General features: G+C 45.1%; 1 protein-coding gene across 1 annotated transcript in view; it reads right to left on the bottom strand.

The window, feature by feature from the left end:
* LOXHD1 (lipoxygenase homology PLAT domains 1) overlaps positions 1-4,288 on the bottom strand; it is a 201,941-nt gene extending 197,653 nt beyond the window's left edge. Inside the window, exon 1 of the mRNA XM_040421148.1 lies at positions 4,044-4,288. The gene's annotated coding sequence lies outside the window, so the exon portion shown is untranslated. The remainder of the gene's footprint in view (positions 1-4,043) is intronic.
* Between the last annotated feature and the right edge of the window lie 8,258 nt (positions 4,289-12,546).

Below are 12,546 nucleotides of genomic sequence, written 5' to 3'. Positions count from 1 at the left end.
CCCTATTTATTGCTTCGGAGCCAAAGCTTGGGGTCCAGCGGTATTTAGGTAGGAGCACTGTGACACACATAAAGAGACATTTTAGGCTGCACTACACCACTTAGCAATTTCTACACCTGGGACGGGTGTTATATAGGGGGCCCTGGGGGAAGGCGCCCGTTGCACGTCTTGCTCCACATCCCATGACAGAAAGAAAACTGCAGCTTGCTGCGGTTTGCTCACCGGTATGGGAACGCAACCAAATGGAACGGAATGCATTTTGGAGCATTCTGTTCAGTTACGTTTTGTCCTTGTTGACAATGAATGGGGACAAAACTGAAGCGTTTTTCTCCAGTATTGAGATCCTATGACAAATCTCAATACCGGAAAAAAGAAACACTAGTGTGAAAATAGCCTAAGGACAGGTCATCAGTGTCAGATCAATGGGGATCCAACACGCAGCACCCTTGGCTATCAGCTGTTTTGGGCAGCCTGTACAGTGAATGGAAATCTCTGTCCGCCGTGTAGTTCCTGACCCTGGCTGGCGTATAAGGAAGCTGAGCTGCACAGTGCCTTCTGTATCCGGCTCTGTACATGTCTGGCACTGGCAGCTGCCCGAAACAGCTGATCGGTGGAGGTGCTGGGAGTCCGACCACCATTGATTTGATACTACTGACCGATCCCGAGGATAGACCATCAGCATCTAAATCCCGGAAAAGCCATTTTAAACCTTAAATGGAAACGGGACCAAAAAAAGATTATCAGCATTAGGGTTATTCACGTTAGAAAAAAAGATGACTGAGGGGAGATCTAATTACTATGTATAAATATTTCAGGGGTCAGTACAGAGATCTCTCCCATCATCTATTTATCCCCAGGACTGTGACGAGGGGACATCCTCTGCGTCTGGAGGAAAGAAGGTTTGTACACAAACATAGAAGAGGATTCCTTACGGTAAGAGCAGTGAGACTATGGAGCTCTCTGCCTGAGGAGGTGGTGATGGTGAGTACAATAAGGCCTCTTTCACACTTGCGTTGTCCGGATCCGTCGTGTACTCCATTTGCCGGAAGTGCCCGCCGGATCAGTAACAACGCAAGTGTACTGAAAGCATTTGAAGACGGATCAAAATGCGTTCAGTGTTACTATGGCACCCAGGACGCTATTAAAGTCCTGGTTGCCATAATAGTAGTGGGGAGCGGGGGAGCGGTATACTTACAGTCCGTGCGGCTCCCGGGGCGCTCCAGAATGACGTCAGAGCGCCCCATGCGCATGGATGACGTGATCCATGTGATCACATGATCCATGCGCGTGGGACGCCCTGACGTCCCTCTGAAGCGCCCCGGGAGCCGCACGGACGGTAAGTATACTGCTCCCCCGCTCCCCACTACACTTTACCATGGCAAACAGGACTTTAGCGTCCCGGCAGCCATGGTAACCATTCAGAAAAAGATAAACGTCGGATCCGGTAATGCGCCGAAACGACGTTTAGCTTAAGGCCGGATCCGGATTAATGCCTTTCAATGTGCCTTAATTCCGGATCCGGCCTTGCGGCAAGTGTTCAGGATTTTTGACCGGAGCAAAAAGCGCAACATCCTGATGCATCCTGAACGTATTTCTCTCCATTCAGAATGCATGGGGATAATCCTGATCAGGATTCTTCCGGCATAGAGCCCCGGCGACGGAACTCTATGCCGGAACACAACAACGCAAGTGTGAAAGAGCCCTGAGGCTGGGTTCACACTTGAGCGTTTTACAGCGCGTTCAAACGCGCTGTAAAACGCTCAACACATGAAAACCAATGCTTCCCTATGGCCCTGGTTCTCACTTGAGCGTTTTACAGCGCGTTTGAACTCGCTGAAAAACGCCCTACGCTCAAAAAAGTTCTTGAGCTTCTTTGGGGCGTTTTATCGCGCGTTTGCGGCCATAGGATTGCATAGGAACGCGTAAATATGTTCTTTTGCGCGTTTGTGACCAGAAACGCGCGTTTGGCACATAGCAACAGGCAATAAAAGGCCACACCCTATTTTCATTGGACAACACTGCTGTCAATCACACAAACGCGCGTAATACGCGCGTTGACTATGGACAAAAACGCGCGTTAAACGCGCATATCAAATACGCTCAAGTGTGAACCCAGCCTAAAAGAGTTCAAGAGGGGCCTTAATGTATATTTGGAGTGTAATAATATTACAGGCTATAGCTACTAGAGAGGGGTCGTTGATCCAGGGAGTTATTCTGATTGCCTGATTGGAGTCGGGAAGGAATTTTTTATTCCCCTAAAGTGGGGAAAATTGGCTTCTACCTCACAGGGTTTTTTGCCTTCTTCTGGATCAACTTGCAGGATGACAGGCCGAACTGGATGGATTTATTTTATTTTTTTTCAGCCTTATAAACTATGTTACTATGCAAAATGTTATTGTCAAAAACTATTTGGTCCTGAAGGGCTTCAAGGCTATGTGCTCCTGCAATTTTTTTTAATTATTAATATTATTACAGTATTATTGCATTGTACTCATTTTGAGCTAAAAATCTTTTTTTTAATCAGGTCCTCAATCAGAACAGGCCCCGTCCATACGACGTATTAGAAGACTTGGACATCAGAGATGGAGGTCCCCCTACACTTGGACCCCTTCTATGTGCCCTGGAGAACCTGGCATGGGCGTCCATTCTATGCAATGCCAAATCGGCAGGCTAAATAAAGTAGCTGATGGGGAAGGGGGTCTTCATGAGACAACTCCTGCTGTTGGCGATCACTAAGGAGCGAGGCCGCGATCCAGATTCAGGGTCTCCATCTGCTATGAATTTATTTAGCCCCTTGTCTCCCTTCACTGACAGCAAGCAGAAATCTTGATAATTAACATATTAGTCTTGCTCGTTCCAAATTTTTTAATTTTACCTCCTTTAGGGCTCATGCACACAAACTTATTTTTTTCCGTTTCTGTTCCGTTTTTTTTACAGGTCTGTATGCAGAACCATTCACTTCAATGGGGCTTGAAAAACATAATGGAAATGACTCCCGTGTGCATTCTGTATCCATATTTCGGAATGTCTGTTCCGCAAAAAGGTAGAACATGTCCGATTCTTGTCCGTCTGTTACAATGGAAAATGTATGCAACATGGACATCACACAGATGTCATCCATTGTTGTTGTTTTTTGCGGATCCGTGTTTTGCGGACCACAAATTACATACGGTCGTGTGCATGAGCCTCTGATTGCCTCCATTCACTAACAGCAAGCAGAACTCTTGAAAACTGTCCTATTGAAGTCTATGGATCACCAAAAAAACTGAATCCAATCCGTTTTTTGGCGGACATGCTGAACTGTCCGCAAAAAAACTGATCCGCATTTTTGCGAACAGCATACAGCCATCTGAATGAGCCCTATGTCCGTTCCGTAGCCCTGCAAAAAAAGATAGAACATGTCCTATACTTGTCTGTTTTGCGGACGAAATAGGCATTGTCACTATGGATCCGGAAAAAAAAAACATGCAATACGGATGCCAAACGGACGTCATCCATATTTTTGGTGGACCACAAAACACATACGATCGTGTGAATGTAGCCTAAGGGCTCAAGCACACGACTGTATGTATTTTGCGGTCCGCAAAAGATACAGATGACGTCCGTGTGTATTCCGTATTTTGCGGAACGGAACAGCCGGCCCCTAATAGAACATTACTATCCTTGTCCGTAATGCGGACAATAATAGGACATGTTCTATTTTTTTGCGCAACGGACATACAGAAACGGAACGCACACGGAGTAACTTCTGGGATTTTTTGCGGACCCGTTGAAATAAATGGTCCTCTATACGGTCTGCAAAAAAAAAAAAAAAACTGAATAGACACGTAAAGAAAATACGTTTTTTTTTTCATGAGCCCTTATTGAGGCGCTTGTCTTCATTTACTTACAGCAAGCAGATCTCTTGACAACTGTCATTCAAAGCAATCAAAAAGTTGCATTGCTTTTCATAAGGGAGGCTTGTATGTTAACAGTCAGACATGTAAAACGGTAAAATGAAATGAAATTGCAGCCCCCCCTGCAGCCCCCTCCACACATCTTACCTGAGGATTTCACCTGACTGCATGGAAGAATACACGGAGCCTATACGCAGCGACACCTAGCGGTGAACTCCAGGAAGCACACCTCCAATGCAATTCAATCGGAGCGGTAGTGGTGCCCGGGAGACAGGAGTCGTGCAGTGCAGCGATCAGATCGGGTGCACTTCATAGGGTGACTGGCAGGGGATGCACCCACTGTATATTCCTCAGGTACACACACCTATGAAGAAGGGGCTCCAGCCAGTGTAAATCTGGGGTGTTGTTGGGATCTAGTGTGGGTGCGGGGATCTGGATCGTCCGGGGGATCTGCAGGGCTCTGGCAGGTGCAGGGATCTCAGGTGCAGACACATTCTGTGTAGCAGACGCTCACAGGGGTTGCTAAGGACGCCCAGAACAGCTGCAGGGTGTGAATGAGTCACCAGGGAACAGGCTGGAGCACAATGCACTCCGGATTAGGGTCCTTTTACACTTTGCTGCCCCAGATCACTGCTTACCGTAGGTCCCAGAGACTTACCCTCCCTCCAGCAGCTCAGATCAGGTATGACATGACAGCAGACTCAGGTTCTGCATCTGCTCATTTGTCTGATATCTGCCTTGTCATATCCCAAGGCTTATTTAAAAAAAAACAACATAGGGAGACACTTCCACAAGGTGGCGCTAGCGAGGTGGTTCTCTTTCCTTGGGAGATACTTCTTAGCCCCCATAAGGACCAGAGCTGGACCCTCCTGGTATTCACCGGTCATATCTGCTTCTAGGATGGTGACCCTTGTGGTTAACTGTCTTCTAACCCAGCTTTCCCAAATTTCTGACCAGCAAATATAGCCGCTCGCCCAGTGATTTTCTGTGCAGATAGATAGATAGATAGATATGAGATAGAAAGATAGATAGATAGATAGATAGATAGATAGATAGATAGATAGATATGAAATAGATAGATATGAGATAAATATGAAATAGATAGATATGAGATAGATAGATAGATAGATAGATAGATAGATAGATAGATAGATATGAGATAGATAGATAGATAGATATGAGATAAATATGAAATAGATAGATATGAGATGGATGGATAGATAGATAGATAGATAGATAGATAGTTAGTGGATAGATAGATAGATATGAGATAGATAGATAGATAGATGATAGATAGATAGATAGATAGATAGATAGATAGATAGATAGATAGACTGTCAGATGGCAAAAATACATTGCTAAATCTCCTGCTTCTCTTCTATTACTAAGCTAGCTGTCTGCAGCCACCACTAGGGGGAGCTCAGTGAATAGGAATGCATACATCTGGAGCTATAATAATCGCTTTGTACTGGACTCCCCCTAGTGGCAGCTGTGTGAAAATGCGGAGTTTTCATATGTGGAAAAGAAGAGCAAGTTCTGTGTGGCTCCCACTTCCCCCCTCCCCTGGGGCCCATAGCAGTAGTGTGTTCTGCCTATATTTCAGGTACACCACTGGATATGAGATAGATAATAGATAGATATGGAGATAGATAGACTTGGCCCCCCATAATGGTTTTAGACTGGTGATGTCTGCCACTTCCCACGACCCTTCGGACAGTTCTCCAGCCCTAACTTGCTAACAATGCAGTTCCTGTGGAGAGAACCCATGCCCGCGTGGTCTGCCTCCGTGGTACGTACTCCTCTGGTGGCATGGGTGGGCACTAATGACCAGAGTCAGGGCAGTCAGGAGCAGCCACGAATCCCCCCAATGTTACAGTAACAAGACAATAAAACCGCACGACGTGTCTTTCTACTCATCATTTCTGACTTTATTGGAATGACACATGGTTTGCTGCGGACACAGTGACAGACGAGTATTACCCTGATAGCAGTCTGCACGTTATGGCTTACGTCTCCACCTCCAGAGCTGTACATTTGGGGGGACGGGGGGGATTCACTGACGTACAGGATCGGTCCCCCCAGGATAACAGAGAATTAAAGTGTATCCATTCTCTTCCGAAATAGTCTGAGATGTCTCTATTGGCAAATGCATACAGTAGGGCAGTTCATCCAGCGCCTGCAGGACGTGCAGCGGTGGCAGAGCTTCTGGGAACAATGGGAGTAAAGAGTATCACCAGGTACCAGGTGTCAGCACTAGTCTTCATTTCGAATATCGCAGTTCCAGAATCTGTCAGCAGGGGGTGCAATTGTTGCGAAAAACATTTCAGCTAAAAGGTGATTTTTCCGGTTTTATGTATATAAAGCGTAATCATTGCATGATGAGAATTCCTGCAACTTTCTAATACACTTTGGATTTAGATTCTCTATAAAATATCTGCTTGCTGTCTGTGACTGAAAACCATTTACACCTACTATTTGCTACAATTGTATCCATTCGAGACAGTCCATGTATCAGATGTATCCGTCTGGGGTCCAGATTGATTAAAATGGCAATAATTCTTGCTAAGGGCTCATGCACAAGAGCGTGTGTACCCCACCACCATGCTTCGGACCGCAAACAGCGGTCCACAATGCACGGGCGCTGTCTGTGGGCACTCCGTCCGCGATCTGCAAGAGACGGTCTGCACCGCAAAAAAACAGGACATGTCCTATTTGTTTGTGGTGCAGAGGCACGGACCGAAATCCCATGGAAGCGCTTCGTAGTGCTTCCGTGGGCTCCTGATTGGTGCCTCCCTGAGGATTGCGGACCCATTTAAGTCAACGAGTCCGCATCCATAGTACAAAGTGCACAGGGCCGGTGCCCGTATGTTGCGGTCCCTCTGTTTGCAGTCCGCAATAAGGGCACGGAGCATGAACCCTAACTTCCATCCATGACAAGGTTTTCAGCCAATGAATGTTTACAAGAATGTTTCCATTGATGGACAAAGCAGAGATCTTAAAAAAGGGGGAGGATTCATTGGAAGGATACTGGACATTAACCATTAAAGACAATTTGTTCTAGTGGGGAATGGCATTAAAGGGGTTACCCAGGAATTGATAATGATGACGTATCCTCAGGATAGGTCATCATTATCACATCGGCGGGGTCTGAGTCCTGGCACCGCCGCCGCTGATCAGCTGTTCCAGGGAGCTCACCAAGCACAGTGCCGTATATTGTATAGTGGCTGTGCTTGGTATTGCAGCCCAGCCCCATTCACTTCGTAGGGGTTGAGCTGCAACTAGGCCATGTGAGCAATGTACGGTGAAGACACTAGGAAGAGGCAATGGGGCTCACGAAGAGCCGCCCTCTTCTAACAGCTGGCACCCGGGACCCCTGCCGATCTAATACTGATGACCTAGGATAGGTCATCAATATTATTTCCAGGATATCTCCTATCTCTGACATTGATGGCGTATCGCTAGCATATGCCATCAATGTCAGATAGGTGCAGCTCCCTCCTCTAGGGCCCACTGCTATCTCCAGAGCAGGGCCCCCAAAGGGAAGGAGCGCACACCACACAAGCTCAGCCACCTTCCATTCTCAGTCCCATAGAGGTAAATGGAGCAGAGGCCGCACTTGCGTGGTGTGCTCTCTATTCGCCTGAATGGGACTTCCGAAAATAACTGAGCGCACTCACTCGACTATTTTTGGAACCCCCATAGCAGTAAATGGACAGCACGCCACACATGCGTGGTACGCTCTCCTTCACTTCAGAGGCCTTTTTTCTGGAGATAGGAGAGAGTCCCAGAGGTGGGACCCGCACCTTTCTGACATCGATGGCATATCCTAGCAATTTGAGATGGGAATACCCTTTTAAATAATGTTGTATTCCTTGTCATAACTCAGGAGCTCCTGCACCCGGTGTGGGCACGGCCAGGATAGGAGATTTGTACCATGGGTAAAGGTGCATTTGAGAACAAATGAAGAATGAATGCAGGATCAGACTACATACAGGTTTGTTTGTAGTCTGTAACCACGGAGATATAGATCTGCATATAAGCTGTGTGCAAAGTTGCTTTGTTTTTAATGCTATTGGCTACAAATGTGGCCATAGGCTTGAATTCTATCACTTCACATCCTACACTTGTACCAGTTATCATTGGCCTAGCTGCACAGCACAGCGGCCATAACTCTACATGTAGCAGAATGGTCAGGACCCCTCTCCCAGAGCTCACTCATCTCTTGTCAAAATCATAATTTTGCCAATAAGTAGAAGCCATGCAATTATTTTTCTGATCCCTGGAACAAGGGATGTGCCGAAAGATTTGGGCCAAGGAAGATGTGACATAGTATATCCATTTACATCAATCATGAGGACTGCCAAGACTACTAGACTGAGAAAAGCATTGTCAGCTCATTGGATGGATCTTCCCTTTAATAAGCTATATTGTGCAATTTCAGATATTTAAAGACTATGTATACCTTATGATTATATTTTATTCATTTTGGGCTAAAAATCTTTTTATCAATTGGTCTTTAGTAAAAAAAAAAAAAAATTGCCATTTTTGAGTAACAGGGGTTAAAAATCAGTCTGTTTGCAGAGTTTTCGGCAGACTTTTTCTGAACATTCATTATAGCTAAACCGATAAGAAAATAGATCAAATGAGTGTTTATAAGGTCAGGATATCTGAGATAAGGCTTCACATGAGCCGTCAGCTTACAGGACTAAGAAGTGATACTCAGCAAATAGACTGATTTTTAGCCCCTATATCCCAAAAAACGGCTAAACGTTTTTAATAAAAAACAAAAGAAGTTCTTTATTTAAAAAAAAAAAGGTCTAAAGGACTAATTAGGCTTCTTATTACCACCCATTCTCTCCTCCTCTGTCTGTACATAGGGATCTGGTCTGGTGCTAGGTGCGGGGGGTGTAAAGTTCCTCAGCACAAGGTCCACGCCCATTGTCCACAACGATTTAGTTCAGTTATCCCCTGGTACCTTACTGGCGGGCAAGCTGGCAACCAAGTAAGTCGCTGGCATGATGCAGCCCGCTAATAAAATTGCAACCTGTTGATCTTCTTACATTTATGTCCCGGGCTGCCAGAGGTATGGATTCCTACTGGAATTTAAGTAGGGGGAGAAGCTAGCTACTTCCTCCTTCACTGATGAGGACTTTGGTCACTGGTATCAGAACTTGCTCCACACTCTACAGCCATAGATTCAACCAAATATGTCTCTGCACAGTAAGAGGGGGATAGGAAGAGTGGGTTCTCATTGTGAATGACCGCTAGCGAGAACTGAGAGGGGGAGGGAAGTGAAGGACTCTCTGGGTGACCAGGTGACAGAAAAAGCAGCCTCGTGAGAGCTAATATGGCTGACGTTTAGGCATGCTGGAGTGCAAACAGCTCACAAGGAAATGGCAGACACAATTACTGACTATAGGGATTCAGTCAAACTTCCTATCTGGCTGAAGGTACGCCTTGATATCATGTGGTGCAGGTCCAGTGGTTGAAGCCCCATTGATCTCCATTTTCATGGACAGTCGACCCTGTATGAATATACCATCTGAACATTACAGTCAATGGGAGGTATAGGAACCTTCACATAATGCAATCCTAGGATTCAGTAGCTCTCGTTAACGTTAATGGAGTGGTAGTCATGCATAGCTGAGATATTTTCCATGATCCATGAAATAGCTGGGGGTGTCACAATTAGGAGATGCCCCTCTATGATGGCTGTATGCGTGAACAGAAAGAGTTATCTTGAAGATTTATGCAGTGGACAGTAGGGAAAGGGTTACTTTTGTGTGACTGTCTTATCCTTCAAATAAGGTTTCAATATTTAATGTGTGAGATGACGAGTACATGTATAATGTTCTACTGTACAAGCGAACAAAAGGGATAATATAACGAACATACAGGTGAAACTCGAAAAATTTGAATATCGTGCAAAAGTCCATTTATTTCAGTAATGCAACTTAAAATTAGAATTTTGTTTAAAGGGTCAATATTCTAGGCTCAAAGTGTCACACTCTAGTCAGCTAATTAACCCATACCCCCTGAGCAAAGGGGACCTGAGATTGTGACTTTGGGGTTTCATAAGCTGTAAGTCATAATCATCCAAATTATAACAAATAAAGGCTTGAAATATCTCGCTTTGCATGTAATGAGTCTCATATGTTAGTGTCACCTTTTAAGTTGCATTACTGAAATAAATGAATTTTGCACGATATTCACATTTTTCGAGTTTCACCTGTACACATAATGCCCCATCATCTACCACTAGAGCTGTAATAGTTTATAATTGTGATTTCAGTACCACTTTTCAACACTGTTGATGTTAAACACTTTCCCTAGCCCTGGGGAAGCGGGGAAAAAATTCCAAATGGGGTGAAATTGCAAAAATAAAGCAATTCCATCACAGGTTTTTTTTATTTATTTTTTTACGACGTTTGATGTGCGATAAAACTGACGAGTTACTTTTATTCTACAGGTCAGTACGAATCCGGCAATACCTGATATGTATAGTTTTTCTTGCGTTTTGAAAATGATAAAAAAATTAAAAAGTGGGAAAAAGCCGTTTGTTTTTTTGCCGCCATATTTTGACCCCTATTACTTTTTGGTAATTATGTGTACGGAGCTGTATGGGAGCTAATTTTTTGCGGGGCAACCTGAACTTTTCATTGATACCATTCTGGGGTGTGTATGACTTTTTGATCATGTTTTATTTCATTTTTTTGTAGAAAATTAAGCGACCAAAAACGGCGAATAGGCCATTTGGACGCTTTTTTCCATTTTGCCGTTTGCCGTATGGGGAATATATTTTTATACTTAGTTCTTTTATTTTTATTTTGGGAAAAGAGGGTGATTTAATTTATTTTTATTTTTTTACTTTTTGCTTTTTTTTTTTACACTTTTTTATAGTTCCTATAGGGAACTATAACAATCAATCGTCTGATTGCTATTATCATGGACTCCAATGCACTTGCATTGGAATCTATGATGATTTCACTACTTTCCTATGGAGCCCTATTACAGACAAGGGCTCCATAGGAAATACTATGCAGCAGCCTCCTATCATTCACAAAGAAAGGGGCTGCTGCACACAAGCTCCGACTCCTCCGATCGCCAACACGGGGAAGCCGGAGCAGGACTTTCCGTTTTCAGCGCGCTCAGATGCCCTGGTCAGGATTGACCACGGCATCTGGGGGGTTAAATGTCCACGATCGGCATTACTGCTGGTTGCGGACATGAGCCGTGGGTGTCTGCTATAAGAGGCAGGCGGCCACCCATGGCCCACAGCGCACGCGATCGGGCGCCATGTTTAAAGATCGGACCTATGACGTACATATACGCCATCGGGCGTGAAGGTGCTAGACATCGATGGAACTGCAACCCCCAAAACCTAATGAAAGCTATTTTTACAGGCAATCATTTTGAATGCGTTACACCAGGGATCAGCAACCTCTGGTCCTCTAGCTGTTCAGAAACTACAACTCCCAGAATGCTTTATTCACTTCTATGGGAGTTAGAAGAAGAGCTAAGCATGTTTGCATGCTGGGAGTTGTAGTTTCACAGCAGCTGAAATGCTGAAGATTGCTGATCCCTGTCCTACATGCACCACAAAATGGGATGCAGATGCAGAGAGAATCTTCCTCTCTCTTCCTGTAAGGCTCATGCTGTGAGAGGGGAGGGGGAGCAGCAGCAGGGTTAAAATGAACTAGTGGAGGGATGGAGAAATATCCAAAATCAGCAGGTTATACACATGGCTACACAGCATCTGTAACGCCGCGCTCCTATCTGTGTGTGCTGGTACGGTGTCATTCTGTGTATTTTGTCCAGGTCCTCCATACTGTGGATTTCCTATGTTTGAAATGGTTAATGTTCATGTAATGTGCCTGGTTCACCAGAGGTGGCAGCAGACTTGGCAGTGCTACTGTTACTGTACATTCTGACACTCTCTAAGGGAGGGAGGAGTTTTAGTTAGTGAAGGTCAGACTAGAGCACCCCCTGCAAGGGGAAGGTCGTGGGCACCTTCAGCTCTGCTGGGTATAGGGGCCCAAGCTGCAAGCCTCACAAGCCGGGAAGAAGACAAAGATCAGGATAAAGACAGAGTCAGACTACAGAAAGCTCAATTCAGCAGAAAAGAAAAGTTTCTACTTAAAGGGTTTCTGTCACCCCAATTTTCGCTATTAAACAGGCTGACATTATAGATGTGAAAATGTCACCTGAATTTAACTCTGCAATGCTTTTTTTTAAGTATGCCCCCGATTTTGTGTAATTTAAAGGGACACTGACAGGCCAAATCAGCATATATAGTTAGATATATGACATTACAGGTCTTATAGAGTCTTTTAAAAGCATATAAGTATCCCCCCTGTCCACCTTATAAAGAGCGAAATATAAAGTTTTATAACCTGCTTCTCCGGTCAGCAATCTGCCCAAGGGGCGGCGTTTCATGTGAAAATGCGCCCAGCCAGCCTTCTCAACTGCCGTTCTTAAGCCCCGCCCAGCTCATCATTATTCACTTCGCTGGGCGGCGGCTAGAACTCTCCCTAGTCCTGATCCTGCGCATGGGCAATTCAATCCTCTGGGCATCGTTCATGCCCAATCTTCTGCGCCTGCGCCCCGCCGTGGTTAGATCGCGCCTGCGTACACACAGCCTGCCTGCGTC

This window comes from Bufo bufo, chromosome 2 (genome assembly GCF_905171765.1).
Source record: "Bufo bufo chromosome 2, aBufBuf1.1, whole genome shotgun sequence".
NCBI classification, from domain to species: Eukaryota; Metazoa; Chordata; class Amphibia; order Anura; family Bufonidae; genus Bufo; species Bufo bufo.
The sequence above is the reverse complement of the archived record's forward strand: the minus strand, read 5'-3'. Positions and strand labels throughout refer to the sequence as shown.